We start from the raw sequence: 20,324 nt of genomic DNA, 5'->3' as shown, positions 1-20,324 counted from the left end.
CCAACACTTTGGGAGGCCAAGGAAGGTGGATCACGAGGTCAGGAGATTGAGACCATTCTGGCCAACATGGTGAAACCCTGTCTCTACTAAAAATACGAAAATTAACCGAGCGTGGTGGTGTGCGCCTACAGCCCCAGCTACTCAGGAGGCTGAAGCAGGAGAATCACTTGAACCCAGGAGGCAGAGATTGCAGTGAGCCAAGATCACACCACTGCACTCCAGCCTGGACACCAGAGTGAGATTCTGTCTCAAAAAAAAAAGTTTCCTTACGTAGACTTAATTACCATTTTTACTGTCACCGTGTAAAGTCTAGAGAAAAACGGCTACCTAAGAAAATGAACTTATTTACTATTTACTGCCTTTCATCTTTTTTGTGAAAATATCTTTCTTTTGGAATTAGGAAATATCAACGTTTTGAGATGATGGACAAAGAGTGATTAAAGGACTTACTAATGCCCTGAAAATAAGAATAATCTGAAGTAATTTTCAAAAATGTATTAATATGTGGAGGATTTAATAGTAAGGCTAGTTTTTACAGCCAGCATGGAGGACCAAGTGAACAACAGACAAATTGTAAAAGATTGAGGTTATTTAAACAAAGGCTTTGGGTAAACAAAGTCTTTGGGATATTAAAATGCTTTCTCATAGACCACGTATAGATAAGTTTATTATAAAATGCAGTCTATTTTCATCTGTCCTGGATTGTTGAAATGTGATCCTACCTAAAGATGTTTAGATGGCCTGAAAAGGTTGGCCCATAGAGTCTATTATGTCATTGGAGCAAGCACTTAATAAGTTTATTTCTCATTATCCATTAAGTTTATTATTCCCTTGGAAAGATTCCTTTTAGTATAGGGAGTATTTTCTATAATCTTATGAAGCAGTAGTCTAATCACTAATGCATTCTACACAAAGTTTTCTAAAGCACCTAATGTCAAATAACCATCAACTTTATCTTAGAAGTTCATGGAAATTAATCTCCTGACATCACAGAAGTGATTACTTAGTATAGTGAGTGAAACAGTCTTATATTTTTGGATGTAACATAATTTATTTTTAACAAACTTAATCTGTGTTAATTTTATTATTTTTCTACATTATTTGTATTTTAACTAATAGTTACCAGTGAGCCATGTAAGATTTCGGTAACACCATTTAAAATAAGTATCCTGAAGAAAACTGTCAAATAAAGTTTATATAATTCCACATTTTTAAAACTTCAACTATAAAACTTCTACCAGTAAACTGCATAATATAATCTAGTGACATGTATTTCTGAATAAGAGGGAGTACTATGAAAGTAACTTAGTAAACTATTTATATATATTCTTTATACCAAAAGCAGTTAAAATGTCTAACTTAAACATTCACTCATGCTAGGCAGACTGAATTTTGTGCTAAATTTTAACTTAGGCAGTAAAATCTATGATCCATTCATCTTATCATACTCTGTTACTCCTCCCATCTAATTATCTGATCATTAAGTGTACTTTTTTATTGTAAGATGCATCTGCATCATTTTTAAAATAAAATTGCTCCCATTTTTCCCACAAGCATTTATTTTCTAATCAGAAGAATTCGTATAACATTGCTGTATAGTAAATATTCAAAAATATTTAAATAGTAAATATTGAATAGAGATGATCCAAAAAAGTAATTGCTTCATTTGGAAAGCGGAATTTATTTTAAACTTAGAAAACAAGCAGATTAAAATGATGTTTTGTATAGTATTTAAATACTTATGCCTTTTGATTTTGGTTTTAATATGTTTCTTTTCAACACTCTTTCTAATATACATATATGCCCAAGCATGGTACATTATGAATCTTATTTTTTTAAGTAACAAAAAATAATTATCCTGAAAAATGCCTTAACACTATCACATAAGGCAAAATTATTGTATTCCTCAGACTACTTTTTTACTCTACTCCTGTGACAGATTAACACTATTTTTAATAAAATGATTGGCAACACTCAAGTCACTTGTTTCATACATCACAAAGGAATAATTATTTTCCAGTAATGTGCTATAATTCTTTTTTTCTTTTTTCTTTTTTTTCCAAGAGACAAGGGCTGGCTATGTTGCCCAGACTGGACTCAAACTCCTGGGCTCAAGCAATCCTCCTGCCTCAGCCTCCTGAGTAGCTGAAACTGTAGGTGTTTACCACCACACCTAGCTGTGATTCTTTGCTTTGCTTTAGATATCAGAATGAAATTTCCATTGGTACTCTGTGTGTGTGTGTGTGTGTGTGTGTGTGTGTATGTGTGTAAGAACCCGATAGAAAAATTTAAAATCTGTAAGGTTTTTTTGTTTGTTTGTTTTTTTTGAGACAGAGTCTTGCTCTGTTGCCCAGGCTGGAGTGCAGTGGCGTGATCTCCGCTCACTAGAAGCTCCACCTCCCGGGTTCACGCTATTCTGCTGCCTCAGCCTCCCGAGTAGCTGGGACTACAGGTGCCCACCACCACGCCCGACTAATATTTTTATATTTTTAGTAGAGACGGGGTTTCACTGTGTTAGCCAGGATGGTCTCGATCTGCTGACCTCGTGATCTGCCCGCCTCGGCCTCCCAAAGTGCTGGGACTACAGGCATGAGCCACCACGCCTGGCCGAAATCTGTCAGATTTTTAATTTCCTGACCTAGGATGAAGGTTTTTCTTATTTTGATATAATATATATACTGAGTCAGTTGAACTTACAAGGACTAATTATGTGAGGGTGAGATCAACCATAGATGTTTATTAACATATTTAGTAAATATTTATGAAGGTATTTTAGGTAACTTTTTAATTTAGTCCAATGCTTTTTATTAAAATACATGTCCTTAATATCTGGCCTCTGCCTGCCTCCCCAGCCTCACCTCTTGTCTCAAACTTCGACTTGCAGCTTCACTCTCACTTGCAGTCTCCTCAATGGCCCATGCTTCTGTCACTTCCATGTCTTTTTATTTATTTTATTTTTATTTTTATTTTGAGATGGAGTCTCACTCTGTCACCAGGCTGGAGTGCAGTGGCATGATCTGGGCTCACTGCAACCTCTGCCTTCCAGGTTCAAGCAATTCTCCTGCCTCAGCCTCCCGAGTAACTGGGACTACAGGCAGGTGCCATCACGCCCAGCTACTTTTTGTATTTTTAGTAGAGATAGGGTTTCACCATGTTGGCCAGAAAGGTCTCAGTCTCCTAACCTTGTCCTCCCGCCTCGGCCTCCCAAAGTGCTGGGATTACAGGTGTGAGCCACCACGCCTAGCCCACATCTTTTGTAAATGCCAAAAATGCTCTCCCCTTTTCTGCAAGAGATCAATCTTGCTCTTCATGTAGTCCTCCACTTAGATGTCACTTCCTTTAAAATGATTTTTCTGATTCTTCATGACTAGGTTAGATAGCCTACCTCTGTGCTCCCAGAGTAATTCGTAAGTTATTGTCGCACTTCCAACATTATTTTAATTTCCTGTTTCCTTGATGTCTGTCTTCACCATATTGTAAACTAGTGTCAGAAACTGTCTTTTTCTTCCTCATTGATTCACCCACAGCACCTTACACAGGATTTAGCACACAATAGATGTGTATTAAACATATGTGGAATGAGTGGAAAACTAATGTTTAACTCTGCTAAATACCTGACTGCATGTTTAATTAGCTCTCTATATGGTCTAGGTTGTCTGTTCTGTGGAGAAGGGTATCAGTAATCAGTCCTCCAAACCCAAACTAAACTGTTTAGATTTTCCCTAATTACCAAACTATATAGTGTCTTTAAGGATTTGTGCTTTCTACTTGGGATACTCCATATCAACCTGGAATTGTTTTTAAAATTACTTTAACATCTAACTCAGTCTTTCCTTCCTAGTGAAGATCTTGCTAGCTCCTCCTTCACACCATTCATCCTTCCCTGCCAATATACTGACTTCCTTCTAAATCTTTGGCATATGCACAACTCAACTTTTTAATGATGAGTTTGTTGCATGATGCATTAAAACCCTATCAAATAATTTTGATTCAAATTTAAATGCATTTTTTAGCTACTCTATATTATCTCTTCCTCTTGCCTCTATAGACATATGGTAGTGATTCGGTATGGATACCTATCAGGATGACTAATTAAGGCCAAACCATCTGAGCATTTAAAATGTATCCTTCAAATAGAGGGGAGGTGCCAAGTTGATAACATCTTGATAACATTGGATAGTGATATCCCATGAGCTTACATATTCATTGTTCCTAGTCAATTGACGTTTATATCTATTATCACTTGACTGAAACATGATTTATTGTTTTATGATCATTTGAATCATTGTTTAAAATTCAGTTTGCGGAGTGTTGTGTTGTGTCCCTGCCATTTTTTACCATTCCTTTAGAAGATTTGCAGCCACTCTGCTATTTAGGGAAGATGGTTTCTCCTTCTAACTGTTACATAATAAACCTCATTGTTTTCCAAATAGGAGACTCCTTCTTTCTGTAAGAGTAATAATTTTATGCTAGGGACATCAAAGATGAGGACGAAAATGTCACATTGTGATTCTGTCTCCATGACATTCCACAATAATACAAAGTGAAAATTTCAAGCTAAGGGAGCCTTTGCTTTGTCCACAGTGTCAAAAGTCATGTGTCTCAGATTTTGTTCTCTCAATTGGGTATTAAAATAACCTTTTTTTTTTTTTTAGAAAAGTATAATTATATCTTAAAATTTTATTTATAAAATATTTCCCCAAGTCATTCTTTTTAATAAGATTTTTTCCTAATCAAGAAATAGGAATTATAGTTCCTACTTTTGATTTACTGTTAGCTATTTTAGTTAGAGATTTATTGCCTTAATCTATATGTAATGTAATATGTTTATCACTTAGGAAACAAAAAAACATGAGTTAGTAATTTTGTATAATGCTATAATTATATCATTCATCAGAATAATTATATAAAAGTAAATAAAGGTAAGGGTAAGATAATACCTAATTTAGGATGTCTTTCAACTGTATGGTGCTCATAATTAAAGATTTCAGATAGAAACTAAAGGGCCTTAGTTCCCTTTCACATCAGCCTAATTTTCAAAATAAAACCATAAAATCATAAAATGGTTTATGTACACATTTATACACTGAATAACAACTATCCACTTAGAAGTTTTTTGGACCCCAAAAAAATTGTTAAATTGTTAATGTGTCTTTACACTAGAGCACAAAACTTAAAAGATGAATTTTGTAGCTCATTTGACATGGCAAGCTTGAGAACAAAAATGATTTAACTAGCCTAGTGCCATTAGAAAGTATTTAAGGTTTGCAATGGAAAGTATGTGATTATTTCATGTTACTTAAACCATTGAAAGAAAATATCGCACATTATCAGTCATTAAAAGTAAACATCTTGCATTATACATAATCTCAGAAATTTAAGACGTTATAGATAAACAGCTTACTAAATTGAGACATAAGTAAGATTTTATGTCTTTATAAACAAGGTATTTTTTCACTTTCCTACTTTTTTCCAGTTGGACTAAAAGGTGTAAAACAAAAACCTCACCTAGCCTAGCCTAGCATCTAATAGCCCTCACAGACACATATGAATATTTAGATGCAGACTAAACACAGATACCAAAACATGTATCCTCACAACAACCTTTCTAATGGCACATTGAGCAACCTGGTGAGTAAAGACTGCAGCATCTCCAGGTAGAAAATAAGCAACAAGACTTATTTGCCAAGTGACTGTGAAAACCACTTTTCATGCCTGACTGCTACATACAGAATTCTGTGAACCTCTGAAGTAGCCATGTGACTTAAGGTTTAGCTGCTAGCAGCTAAAATAGGTCATCAAGCTCCAGGTCTGTTACAGTCTTACAGTTCTGTCATTCCCATCAAGAACTTTGTGGTGTAGGAACTGGCTTTTGGCTGCTTAATGTTTGTTTTTGTTTTTCTGGGGGGAACTTAGAAGGTCGATGAGGGGGCTGGGGCAGCAAGGCTGATGACTAAATAGTGTGCTCTTCAACGCTGATTTCTAATAGGGGTAGGAAAACCTCTGGGTACTCCCTGTAAGGACACTCCCTGACTTTTACCAGCTTACCATCTGAACCCAGTTTTAAGTGATTTATGACAATGGAGGCAGCATGACTACACTCTATACTGAGTATTATTATTATATGATTCAGTAAATGTCTTCTCTGTTGCAGAAGTTTGTAAGAACTGTTCAAATTGTTTTGTTTATTGAAGTACTGATTATTACTTTTTTAAAAAATGGAGCAGTCATTTAGGACTTAGAAGTCTTTTCTTATGAGGTGATTTTGTTATAATGGCATTTCTTAGAGATGATATTTATTCTAGTGCTGTGAAAAACCTGTATAACTTTTTAGATATGATTTGTATTGAGCATATGTGAATTGCAAGTAGTAATTCCAGTGAGCACGGTGGCTCACACCTGTAATCCTGGCACTTTGGGAGGCTAAGGCATGGGCGGATGGCTTGAGCCCAGGAATTTGAGACTAGTCTGGGCAACATGGCAAAACCCCGTCTCTACAAAAAATACAAAAATTAGCTGGGCATGGTGTTGGGCACCTATAGTCCCAGCTACTCAGGAGGCTGAGGTAGGATCACCTGAGCCCAGGAGGTCAAAACTATGGTGAGCCGTGATTGTGCCACTGCACTCCAGCCTGCACGACAGAGCAAGACTCCGTCTCAAAAAAAAAATTAAAAATAAAAATAAAATAATAATCTTTTTAAAAAGAAAGTCATAATTCAGTGAAACAGTTATCACATACACAGTTCATCCAAATGACTTCCATATAAGTTGATGATATTCTAAGTTTAAGGATGGAATTGTAAAACCTGGAAATTAATAAAACTATAAAGGGATGACAATAGTTTTTGGTTTTTGGTGGGTTTTTTTGTTTTTGTCTTTGTTTTTTTTTGAGATGGAGCCTCCCTCTGTCACCCAGGCTGGAGTGCAGTGGCGTGATCTCGGCTTACTGCAGCCTCGCCTCCTGGGTTCAAGCAATTCTCCAGCCTCAGCCCCCCAAGTAGCTGGGACTACAGGCGTGCACCACCATGTCTGGCTAATTTTTGTATTTTTAGTAGAGACGGGGTTTCGCCATGTTGGCCAGGCTGATCTCAAACTCGTGACCTCAGTCGATCCACCCGCCTCAGGCTCCCAAAGTGCTGGGATTACAGGCGTGAGCCATTGGTGGGTTGTTTTTTGTTTGTTTGTTTGTTTGTTTGTTTGTTTGTTTTTGAGACAGTGTCTTGCTCTGTCACCCAGGCTGGAGTACAGTGGTATGATCATAGCTCACTGCAGCCTCAAATTCCTGGGCTCTAAATGATTCTCCTGCCTTGTCCTCCCAAGTAACTATGACTACAGACATGTGCCACCACATCCTGTTAATTTTATTTTTTGTAGAGATGGAGTCTCGCTATGTTGCCCATGCTGGTCTTGAACTGCTGGCCTCAAGCAATCCTCCTGCCTCAGCCTCCCAAAATGTTGGGATTACAGGCATGAGCCACTGCACCCGGCCTGACAGTAGTTTTTGATGAGATCTCAGTTGCCACAATTTTAGTGCATAAATCATAGTCCCATTATCAGTTATCTATCATAAGCTCCACAATTTTAATTGTCAAAACTTTATATGCTATAGATATGAATTATTTAAAAGAGAACACCTGGTAATCTATGTTTTTTTTTTTGTTTTTTGTTTTTTGTTTTTTGTTTTTTTTTTTTTTGAGACGGAGTCTTGCTCTGTCGCCCAGGCTGGAGTGCAGTGGCGTGATCTCGGCTCACTGCAAGCTCCACCTCCCGGGCTCACGCCATTCTCCTGCCTCAGCCTCTCGAGCAGCTGGGACTACAGGCGCCTGCCACCGCGCCCGGCTAATTTTTTGTATTTTTAGTAGAGACGGGGTTTCACCGTGGTCTCGATCTCCTGACCTTGTGATCCGCCCACCTCGGCCTCCCAAAGTGCTGGGATTACAGGCGTGAGCCACCGCGCCCGGCCGGTAATCTATGTTTAAGCATGCTAAATATGTTTGGAATTTCTTCTACACAATATGATGCACTAGTGTTTACCTCTTGATTTTTTTGATATCTGATGAAATGCTAGTTAGCTCATGGTTACTCTAACGGAAATAGAGAAGTATTTCTTAGAAGTGCTATTCATTATAATAAAACATTCATTCAAAATATTGCCCATATTAGAGAACTCCTTGCTTATTAAGATATAACTGGGTATTTAAGATTGCCTGGGTCCACAGGAAATGTAATGTGTGGCCATAAAAACAAACCAAATTATGACCTTTGGTGGTATCCTGCATGGAGAATACATCAACAATTCATCCCTCTAATTACAGCATTTGAGAAATTGGGGTCATTGGTGTTGTTTTCTATTGGAAGTGAACAATAGGACAAAATCTGTGTGGAATCTCTTGAAATTTTTATTTAATAGAGCATCTAATAGAATATTATTTCATAAACCTTTCAGAACGTTTTAAACATTGAACATTGTAAGCATTGTAGAAAATTTTGTTTAATAAAGATTCACACCAGAACATTGGAGACACATTTTTCACTAACAAAATATGGAAAAGCTTGCTTCCAAATTGGTGTGTTTAATTGCTTGCATGCTCTTGGCAACTTAATAGAAAAACCTTTAAGTGTGATGCAACCAGTCATCACCATGTCTTCAGTTGACACATTTTGTTAAATAAAAGTTAGAAAATAAGGAAACATGTATTTCCATCTAATTTGAACAGAAGTCTATAGAATATTTGGAAAGCTGTGCTAAAATATTTAATATGGAAAGGAAAGTCTCATTTATAAAACTGTGAAAAGAGTTACCGTTTTAACTTGACCTGCCAACCATTTTTCTTCATTTACCAGGTGTACATTTTAGGATTGGAAGTAAATGGAAATAAAACCCTCTTCCCTGCAACGCTTCAGTCTTCATGTAAGGGCTGTTTAAAAAAATGCCAGGGCATGACTTTTCTCTCAAACCTGAAGGCACTCATAAAGTTAAACTTATTCAAAAACAGGATTTCTGAAAGAATTTACATTTAAGAACTGAATTAACGTTCTGTCCATATTAGTAAAACAAAACTGAATGTTACTTCTTTGTATAATAGCAGTAGCAATGTCTTCATTAATTCAGGTTTCTATTACCTAGTTAAAAAAAAAAAAAAAGCACTTGGATTGTAAAGTGTGTACATGTTTGTACAAAATGTGGCAGTAACAAAGCTTTGGAAATTATGGAAACTAAATGCTTGGTTACCTCTGTAACCCTCTTTTTTCTATATTATTGCTAATACTACAAAAAGGCAGTCATTTCTCCATCTGGTTTCCTTAGCATATACATTCTTGCACGTAGGAAAAATCATCACTGTCAGAAGTGAAGAGGTAAGGGCAGGCCAGGGAAGAGATTGTGACAGATTGAATGGGTGGAATTGTTGCCCCCAAGAGTCATGAGAGGGAGTGTAGTATAACAATTAATACATTTAATCTTTTTCAAAAATATATTAAGCATGTACAGTGCCAAAGTGATCATGTAGGCACTGTGGGAAATGCAAATGCTATATATGGTTTCTGTTCTCACTTAACATCTTAGATACTTAATACTGTGGAAGTTATGAAAGAAGTCCCTTCCCTCTAAAAACTCTGTAGTTATACAATCTTTTTCAGGTGTTTATAGGAAGATTTTTCCCCTCTTTAAATAGAAGAAAACAATTACTGTTTACCCAACATTCAATCTGACAGAAAATCCTGTTGGCTTTGATTTAAAATATATTCATAATTTAAGCAGTTTTTGCCACCTCCAATGCTACCACTCAGTCCAAGCCTACTAACTAGATTTCTTCTTTTAACCCTGACCTCCTTCAGTCTGTTCTCATACAGTAGCCAAGAGGATAGTTCTTTTAAAACATGAGACAGATCATATCATTTCACTGCTCAGACTCTCTGTTGATTCTTCATCTCACTCAGAAGTCCTTAAGTGGCCACCAAGACCCCATATGACCTGGCTGCCTTTATTCTCTGATCTCATCTTTTTTTTTTTTTTTTTTTTTTTTTTTTGAGACGGAGTCTCACTCTGTCACCCAGGCTGGAGTGCAGTGGCCGGATCTCAGCTCACTGCAAGCTCCGCCTCCCGGGTTTACGCCATTCTCCTGCCTCAGCCTCCTGAGTAGCTGGGACTACAGGCACCCGCCACCTTGCCCGGCTAGTTTTTTGTATTTTTTTAGTAGAGACGGGGTTTCACCGTGTTCACCAGGATGGTCTCGATCTCCTGACCTCGTGATCCGCCCCTCTTGGCCTCCCAAAGTGCTGGGATTACAGGCTTGAGCCACCGCGCCCAGCCTGATCTCATCTTTTATTCCTCTCCTACCGTTTGCTCCATTTTAGTCACACTGGCCTCCTTGCTTGAACACAGTAAGCCTCAGGGCCTTTGCTGCCTGTTTCCTTTGCCTGAAATGTTATTCTTTCAGATCTTTTCATAGCTAACTTCCTCAATACCTTCAAATATTTGTTCATATATCACCTTCTTAATGAGAGTTTCCTGACTCTTCTTTTCCGAGTAGCAACCTACCCCCATTCTGCCATTGCCAATCATTCTTAGTCTGCTTCATGTTTTCCCATAGCACTCACCACCTTCTAATATGCTGTATAATTTTCATATCTGTTATGTTCACTTTCCATCTTCCTGTACTAGGATGTAGGTTTCAGAAGAACAAGGATTTTTGTCCATTCCATTCTGTTTAGAACAGTATCTTACCTATGATAAGGTGCTCAAAAAAAAGTTAGTATGTCTCAGTTTCTCTCAAATTGTTTCCTCTCTTCTTCCCTAGTTAAATTATATACAAGAATGAATGAATTTGGAAGCTTATACTAGTTGAAATAATATCATTTATTGCTATTATTTAGTAGGTACTAAATGTTAGACACTGTATAGGCACTTTGCTGGTATTATTTAATCCCCACAGCTAGTTCTCAGAGTCAGATAAAGAGGCTTAGAGAGGTTAAGTCATTGGCACAAAATCACATATCAAATGAATGGCTAAGCTCCAATTCAAGCCTGTAAGAGACTCCAAAGGCCAAGCCCTCTTTGTAGCTTTTGGGTTATGGCCAAGTTTAGCAAGTTTCATTCAATATCAATATTTTTATTTATATTTACATCATTTTTTAAAACCATGTGCCTCCTCACACTTTTTTAAAGTTGATATAAAATTTTCTATTACATGTTTAAATAGTGACAAAGGGTGTAATTTCTGACCTATTGAATACATGCTTTAGTATATTTTCATCCAAATCATGAAGTATAGGCTTAGCTCATTCAATTAGTAGAAAAGGTTTGTAATATAGTCTATTTGGCAATCATTGTCAAATTGATGAGAACAAAGTCCAACTTCATTTTTTAATTCTAATTAAACAGTTTCTAGGACAATCTCCTCACTTTCTGTTGCCATGAGTGTGTGCCATGGTCATCATGAAACAAAATGCAAGTCCCTTTAGTTCATCTGTTTTGCAATTATGGGACTCTCCCTTAGGAGCAATGTACCACACACTAAGGTCCAAGGTGAGTGAGAGCTGTGCCTTCTTTTGCCAAGTTCAATTAAATGGGAAAGGAGAACTTGCAGACTGTAGGTACATTTTCAAGTAGATTAATTTTAGGAGAGAATAACTATGGAAACTGAGGATCTCAAAATTGAATTCTTTTGAAACTCCCCATGCCCACATAGCTATTGGAAAGTCTTTGTAAAACCCAAAGGGGATGCATTTTCCAGTTTCAAAACCTCTGCTTTATGTTATGTAGTACATTGAAATTTAGAAAACTCCAAGTTTTTTCATGGTTATAGTAATTTATTATAATCTACAAAAATAGATCTTTAGGTTATGCCAATGTGATTTAAAAAAAACAAGAATGGAATTAAATACTTAATATTGATGTAAACTATTTAATTAATAGACTTTTTAAAGAGTTTTTAAAAGGCTTACAGAAAAATTGAAAGGAAAATATGGAGTTCCCATATACCCATCCACTCATTCCTCAGTTTCCCCTATTATTAACATCTTGCATTAGTGTGGAATATTTGTTACAATTGGTGAGCCAGAATTGATACGTTATTATTGACTGAAGTCCATACTTTATACTAAGATTCACTCTGTTTTGACATTCTGTGGGTCTTGACAAATGTATAATGACATGTATTCCCATCTCAGTGTCATATGGAATCGTGAAACTTTCCTAAAAATCCCCTGTTCTCTACCTATTCATTCTTCTCTCCTTCTTTCCTCCCTCCCCCAATGTCTGACAGCTGTTGATCTTTTTACTGTTTCAATAAACAATTTTGCCTTTTTCACAATGCCATGGAATTACATAGTTTGTATTTCTTCATATTGGCTTTTTCCCCTTAGCAATGTGCATTTAAGGCCAGGTACAGTGGCTCATGCCTGTAATCCCAGCACTTTGGGAAGCCGAGGTGGGAGGATCGATTGAGGCCAGGAGTTTGAGACCAGCCTGGACCACAAAATGAGACCCCTGTCTCTACAAAAGTTTTAAAAATTAGCCAGGTGTGGTGGTGTGTGCAGCAGTGGTCCCAGCTACTCAGGAGTCTGAGGTGAGAGGATCACTTAAGCCTTAAAGGTCAAGGTTGCAGAGAACCGTGGTCGCACACCACTGCATTCCAGCCTAGGTGACATATCAAGACACTGTCTCAAAATTAGTAAATAATTATTATTATTTATTGCGTGTGTGTGTGTGTGTGTGTGTTTGTATGCATTTAAGATTCTTCCATGTCTTTCTCTGGCTTGGTAACTCATTTCTTTTGGTGCTAAATAATATTCCATTGTGTGGGTGTACCATAGTTTGTTTATTCATTCACTTACTAAAGAACATCTTGGTTGCTTCCAAGTTTTGGCAATTATGAATAAAGCTACTGATATAAACATCCATGTGCAGGTTTTGTGTGGACATAAGTTTTCAACTCGTTGGGTAAATATCAAGGAGTGTAATTGATGGATTGTATAGGAGCATATTTCATTTTGTAAGAAACTGCCAAACTGACTTCCACAGTAGCTATACCATTTTAAATTCCCACCAGCAGTGAATGAGAGTTCCTGTTGCTCCACATCCTTGTCAGCATTTGGTGTTATCAGTGTTTTGGATTTTAGCCATTTTTCTAAAATGTAGAAAATGAGAGTGGCATCTCATTATTGTTTAATTTGCACTTTTCTGGACATATGATATGGAACTTCTTTTTGTATGTTTATTTGCCATCCATCTCTCTTCTTTGGTGAGTTGTCTATGCACATCTTTTGCCCATTTTTAAATTAAGTTGGCTTTTCTGTTATTGTTGAATTTTAAAAGTTCTTTGTATATTTTATATACCATTTGTTTGTTGACTGTCTTCATGCAACTATATTCAAGTTCAGTTGACTATATTCATGTACCACATATACCATAATCTATATTCATGCACCACATATACCATAATCAAGACTATACCACATGTCTTGATTATGGTATCTTTATATTGTATCTTGAAGTCAGACAGTGTATTAGTTTGCTAGTGCAACCACAACAAATACCACATACTTGCTGACTTCAACAATAGAAATTTTATTTTCTTACAGTTCTGGAGGTCAGAAGTCTAAGATCAAGATATCAGCAGGGTTAGTCTCTTCTGAGGCTTCTCTGCTTGGCTTATAGGTGACTGTTTCTCCCTGTGTTTTCCCTCTGTGCTTGCACAGGTCTGAGTTTAAATTTCTTTTTCTCATAAGGTCACCAGTCATATTGAATTAGGGCACATCCTAAAGACGTCATTTTAACTTAATTCCTCCTCAAAGACCTTATACCCAAATATGGTTACATTATGAGATACTATGCATAAGGGTTTTAACATATGAATTTTGAAGGGAAACGATTCAGCCCAAAACAGGTAGTTTCAGTCTTGTGACTTTGTTCTTCAGTATCGTGTTGGCTATTATGGGTCTTTTGCCTTTCCATATAAGCTTTAGAGTCGGTTTGCCAATATCCATAAAATAACTTACTTGGATTTTTATTTGGATTACATTGAATTTATAGATCAAGTTGGAAAGAACTGAAATCTTGACAGTATTGAGTCTTTCATTTCTAGGGCTAGGTCCCCCTGGAGTTGTGTACTCTCTAATGTCCACCATGAGCTTCTAACAGTTTGTCTTTTACAGTTTAGATTTTGGTACTGGTCCCTGTGGAGAATTTTTTTTTTTCTAGGCTTTTACTTGGATAAGTTGTGATTCTCTGTATCTACCTATCATCTCTACAATTGTAGAGGGCAGTGGTTTCCCTGTGACCCCAATTATCTGATGGATCTAAGATTTGTTGATTTTTCAGTTTGTTCAGCTTTTTGCTTGTGGAGACAGGAATGACAACTTCAAGTTCATTACATGCAGGACTGGAAACCAGAAGTCTCCAACATACTTTTTATTATTGTAACATCATTGTGAAAAAAATTAAGCACTTATTAGTTCCTTATTATACCGAAGGAATTGAATTAGGTATAATACATCTTGAAACTGGCAAGAATCCCATTTTGCTAAAATGATATTTATGAAAATATTTCTGCACTTGCATCATTAGTTTTTGAAACATATATATTTACCCTAGAGCATTGGTTTGCAAAATGCTATGGCCCCAGTGGTTCCACAGAAGATCCTCTGAAATTGCTGGTTTGAGTTTTGGATAAGGTTGTAGAGGGGTATAAGCAAGAAGGAACCAAAGGGCAAGGAAGACACTAAGTTCATTATACTCACCCCTGCTTGAATCAGAGCATATGTGTTTTATTTGTTTCATACATATCATTTGAAGTAGCGGTTTGACAATTAAAATATGTTTAAATCCACTGCCCTTGAGTGTTAGCAAATGTTGTATGCAATAGAGAAGGTTGTATTTAATCTTCCAATGTTGTATTCAGTAGGCTGCACGGTAGATGAACCTACATCATGAAAAGCTTCTTTGCAGAGTTTAGTAATGAAATTGTTAAGGAAGAACTCTAAAGTAGACTCATTTTATTTAATGTAAAGCGATCATGTTGAAATAAAACTATTAGGGACTATAAAAACTCAATTTAAAATATAGTTATACTGAGGAGCTCAGGTATTCCCAAATTAAGTATTTTTGAGGTATTAATTAGCTTATGTATCAAAAAAGATAAAGTTTGATTGTACCTTTATTAACCTGAGGTTAAGTTTTCTTGGTGAAAGTTATAAATGTCAGTATATCCTGACTCATTAGTAACAGTTGAAATTAACCAACTTGGTAACTTCTATTTTTGTAAAAATTTACACTCACATATTTAGTTTTTTTTTTTTTTTTTTTTTTTTTTTTTTGAAATTTGACATTTTATCATGAGGGGAGTTGAGGATAAACCTGAAATAAGATTTCAGGCTTTTCTCCTTCTGAAGTGTATATTCCAGCTGAACAGAGAAAAGCATTTTAAATTCATCTAACAGTCATGTATAATTAGGCTTCATTCTACATTGTGAATGGGGTTTCTGGAAGGGCAGAAAAAACAGAGTTTGATTTGTTACATGCCCAGGCTTTGCACCATACCATATAGAATTGTTTGTAAACCTGCATACCACAGTAAAGTATACTTAGTCTAAATCAGTTCGAAAAATTAGACACCTACTATGTATAAAACAAATAAGTAAAACACCATTTTTCCACCAGAAAAGTGAATACAGTTGTAGAAGAGATTAGATAGATGTGCAAAAATCAATACAGGGCAAAATATCCTAAGTGTAATAAAGAAACGTAAAATGCTGTGAGACTTAAGGAGAGAGATGTTACATCTGTTTGAAGGCAAATTAGAAGAAGATTGAAAGGGAAAGTAACATTTTTTGATGATCTGGAAGAACATGAACAGAAGATACATCAGTGAGGAAATGGTTACAGTGCATGTAAAAGAAAACTGATAGGTGCTTGAACAAATAGGGCTTTATATTTTATATTTCTTTTCTTTTTTTTTTTTTTTTGAGTTGGAATTTCACTCTTATTGCCCAGGCTGGAGTGCAATGGCACGATCTCGGCTCACTGCAACCTCCGCCTCCCGGGTTCAAGCAATTCTCTTGCCTCAGCCTCCCTAGTAGCTGGGATTACTGGTGTCCACCACCACGCCCAGCTAATTTTTGTATTTTTAGTAGAGATGGGGTTTCACCATGTTGGCCAGGCTGGTTTCGAACTCCTGACCTCAGGTGATTCATTCGCCTCAGCCTCCCAAAGTGCTGGGATTACAAGCATGAGCCACCACCTCCGGCCTAGGGCTTTATATTTCAAAGAGAACAAGTCTAAAGGTAAGTAGATACTGATGTTGATTCAGTGCTTCTGTAATGTCAGCATCCCATCCAACTATGCAACAGTTTCAGCCAAGCTATTGACAAATATAAGAGAGATTTAAATGAAGAGCTGTACTTGATACTATACTTGATATTTGCCAGGATCTGAATGATGAAAGAGGAGGAAGAATGATAGATTATTCAAGACTGTAAAATTAGTGGCCCATCAATAAGACTCATAGGTGCTTCTTTACGTATTTGCCTTCCTCACTAGCTGCTGTTGTTAGAAAGGTGCAGAAGCAGTAAGTCTGGTAGCACTACTTTGGTCACACTTCCAGGATGATTACTGTCTTTGCCCCTGCTGAGATCTCACATACATATTCAGAGCTGACCTCAAATCTCACCTGCTCCCTGAGCCTCGCCTGACAGTTGCATCATAAATTGATCTTTTTTTGTATTTGTAAAGTTAGCACCTTGGCATTCATTGTTCAGTTCTCTCATTTTTGTACGTTTTGTATGATACTGTATTAGCTCAAGTTGAGTAAGTATAAGAAATACTACCATGCGCCAGGCCTTTTGTGAGGATACAAATATGTATTAACACAACTCCTGCCCATAAAGAGCTCATAGTCTAGTAGAGAAAACTGACATATAAACAACTATAATAGAAATTGACTGCTACAAAAATAGAGTTAGGTTTGAAAATACTGTACAAAGACTAATAATGAGGCAGTTGTTCAGGGAAAGCTACAGAAGGACGATATTTGAGTTGCATCTTGAAAGTCATTTGGACTATAAAATATTTATGTACTCATCACTTTCTATTTATATTACTTATTTTGACACTTATCTTGCCCATTCGACTGTAAGTTTCTTGAGGTCGGAAAGTATATATTCTATGCCTTTATTTCACCCATAGTGCCAAAATATTTCACTGAACCAGTATATTTGGTACTATCCAAATATTTTATTTATATTTACATAAATTTATTTCTTATTTTTATTTACCTTCCCTTCTTCTCCCCACAAAGCCCAAGCTTAGCTAGTCACCATTCTTCTTTCTATTTTTGTATCCTATTTTGTTAACATTAGCCATGTAATATATTTTTAGAACAGCTTATTTTAGACACAAATGTGTAGTTTCTTTCTATGCCATATCTTGTAAGTAAGCATTGAGATTTTTGCTATGCAACTCTTTAGGAGCTTTTATGGTGTCTTGTGTAAGCTTGACTAAAAATACAAAGCTTGGAGTTTTTTAGTTTTCATATAGCTTTTGAAAAATTTTCAAGTTTATAATTTTTTGTATCACTTCAAAGTATGAGGTTTCCATTTTAAAAAATATAATTTAAAAGCTGTGTTAAAACTACCATACTGTTAAAGTTTCAAATTGGCAAATTGAGTGTATTATTTTGAATTTTACTCTAGGACAGATGAAACAGACTCAAGCTCTCCTAAATTTTGTGAAACACCAGTGATATTTTCCTTCATGAACATTTAAATCCATCATCATTTCTGCATGTTTCAAGGCCATGGGCATTTTAAGATTAATGTTCTAGGTGAATTAAAATTATTTTATGGTCTATTAAGATAATTTGCTAAACATCTATTTAAAAGCCTACTATATAGGGAGTACTAGAGATACAGAAATGAGACATTGTTTCTATTTTAAAGAATTCACAATTTAATAAAGAAGAGATTTGTTGTATCTGTACTATGGGATAAATCCAATTAACTAGATATAAATGTCAAAATTGATGAGCGGTAGAAAAAGATCACTTATTAGATACTAAGTAAATGATTATTAAATGAACAATAGGAATCATAGACTTGAACCATAGGAAAGAAACATTACTGAATGAACTTGTTCGGTTCTTTGGTATCACCATGGTTTTGATTATCACAGTGATTGTCAGTAATATTTAATACATGAGGCTAGGGTATTCTGGCATTCAACAATGCTCTGTGCAGTCCTACCCAAGTAAGAACTGCTATGATCCTACACAACTTTGAAGTCTAACTAAAGCTACTACAAATATAAATTGGTGTATCACTTCTTCCAGAGTTTATGTTTATATTTAGTGCAGTCCCTATAAAAATCCCAGCATAAATTTTTGCAATATAAAAAAATACAAAGGATCAAAAAGATAATCTTTAAATTAAAAAAAAAAAAAAACCAGAATCTCCCTTTGTCACCCAGGCTGAAGTACAGTGGATCAATCTTGGCTCACTGCAGCCTCCACCTTGGGGATTCAAGTGATTCTCCTGTCTCAGCCTCCCAAGTAGCTGAAATTACAGGTGTGCGCCACCACCCCGGCTAATTTTTGTATTTTTACTAGAGATGGGGTTTCACCATGTTGGCCAGGCTGGTCTCAAACTCCTGACCTCAAGTGATCCGCTTATCTCGGCCTTCCAAAGTGCTGGGATTAAAGGCATGAGCCACAGCACCCGGCCCCAAAAAATAATCTTTACACATAGCAAAGTTGGAGGACTACCCTATATCAAGATTTGTAGTATTGACACAACGATGGATCGTTGTAACCAAACTGGACAGAAAAGAGCCCAGAAACAGACCCATATGTATATGATCACCTGTGTTATGCCAAAAATAACACTAGTGCAGATGGGGAATGGTGTGCTTTTCAATAAATAGTACTCAGTCAAAACTGGTATCCGTATGATCCATATGAGAAACAAAAGTAAATCTTGACCCCTTCTTCACAGCGTAAACAAAAATCAATTCCAGATGGAATGCAGTCTGATATGAAAGACAAAACAATAGACTTTTAGAAAGAAACACAGGACACTGTCTTCATGGGGAGTGTCTGGAAAGGAGGTGAAGGCACTTTCAAGGAGCTGCTGATATTCCTGATTTTGATCTTATTAAACAAATTATAAAATAAAATGATTTCAATATATGTACCTATGTAAGCATAAATTGATGCTTAAGACATAATACTGAAAAGCTTTTACAAAAAGTTGTGCAGAAAGAAAGGGTCCTAATAGCAAAGGAAGTTTAGGCCAGGCACGGTGGCTCACGCCTGTAATCCCAGCACTTTGGGAGGCCGAGGGGGTAGATCACGAGGTCAGGAGATCGAGACTATCCTGGCCAACATGGTAAAACCCTGTGTCTACTAAAATACAAAAAAATTAGCCGGGCGTACTAGCGGGCGCCTGTAATCCCAGCTACTTGGGAGGCTGAGGCAGGGGAATCACGAACCCAGGAGGCAGAGGTTGCAGTGAGCCGAGATCGCGCCATTGCACTCCAGCCTGGCAACAGAGCAAGACTCTGCCTCAAAACAACAACAACAACAACAAAATAGCAAAAGAAGTTTAATTGAAAAAAACAATTTTAAGTTACTGAATAATTTACCCAACCTGTGCATTTTTTTACTATTTCCAATTACATAGTTAATTGAAATGGGTTTCAATGCAGTAGTGCAATTACTTCAAGAGGAGTGTAGTGAATTACCAATTTGTAACAGAAGAGTTGAAACTTAACAGATTTGTATCCAAACTTTAATAAATTAGTGAAGACATATGAAATGCAGAGACTTTAAGGAATTTTATTAATAAAGTTTATTTTAAAAACATTTCTGGCCGGGTGCAGTGACTCAACGCCTGTAATCCCAGCACTTTGGGAGGCCAGGCGCGTGGATCACGAGATCAGGAGATCGAGACCATCTTGGCTAATATGGTGAAACCCCTTCTCTACTAAAAATACAAAAAATTAGCTGGGCATGGTGGCACATGCCTGTAGTCCCAGCTAGCTGGGAGGCTGAGACAGGAGACTGAGACAGGAGAATTGCTCCATCCCTGGAGGTGGAGGTTGCAGTGAGCCGAGATCACGCCACTACACTCCAGCCTGGATGACAGAGCGAGACTCCTTCTCAAAAAAAAATAATTCTTTCCTATATATGGTTAAATGATTATAGCACATTAATACTTTTATGTGTAAACGTTTTATGTTAAAATTGTCTTCTCTATAGTCTCTTATAATACAGTTTCCTTTTCTAACCTTCTTGTAGGCTTTATGACTTAGTCAAAATGAAAGCCAAACT

The 20,324-nt window shown here is 36.6% G+C and overlaps 1 protein-coding gene across 3 annotated transcripts in view; it reads left to right on the top strand.

The window, feature by feature from the left end:
• Positions 1 to 20,324, top strand: part of ELP4 (elongator acetyltransferase complex subunit 4) — a 259,126-nt gene that overhangs the window by 150,394 nt on the left and 88,408 nt on the right. The window contains exon 10 of one of the 3 annotated variants that reach the window (XR_003115721.1): positions 15,995 to 16,284. The exons of the other annotated variants lie outside the window; for them this stretch is intronic. The gene's annotated coding sequence lies outside the window, so the exon portion shown is untranslated. The remainder of the gene's footprint in view (positions 1 to 15,994; positions 16,285 to 20,324) is intronic. 3 annotated transcript variants of the gene reach the window in all.

This window comes from Theropithecus gelada, chromosome 14 (genome assembly GCF_003255815.1).
Source record: "Theropithecus gelada isolate Dixy chromosome 14, Tgel_1.0, whole genome shotgun sequence".
NCBI lineage: Eukaryota > Metazoa > Chordata > Mammalia > Primates > Cercopithecidae > Theropithecus > Theropithecus gelada.
This window is presented reverse-complemented; position numbering and strand designations above follow the sequence as displayed.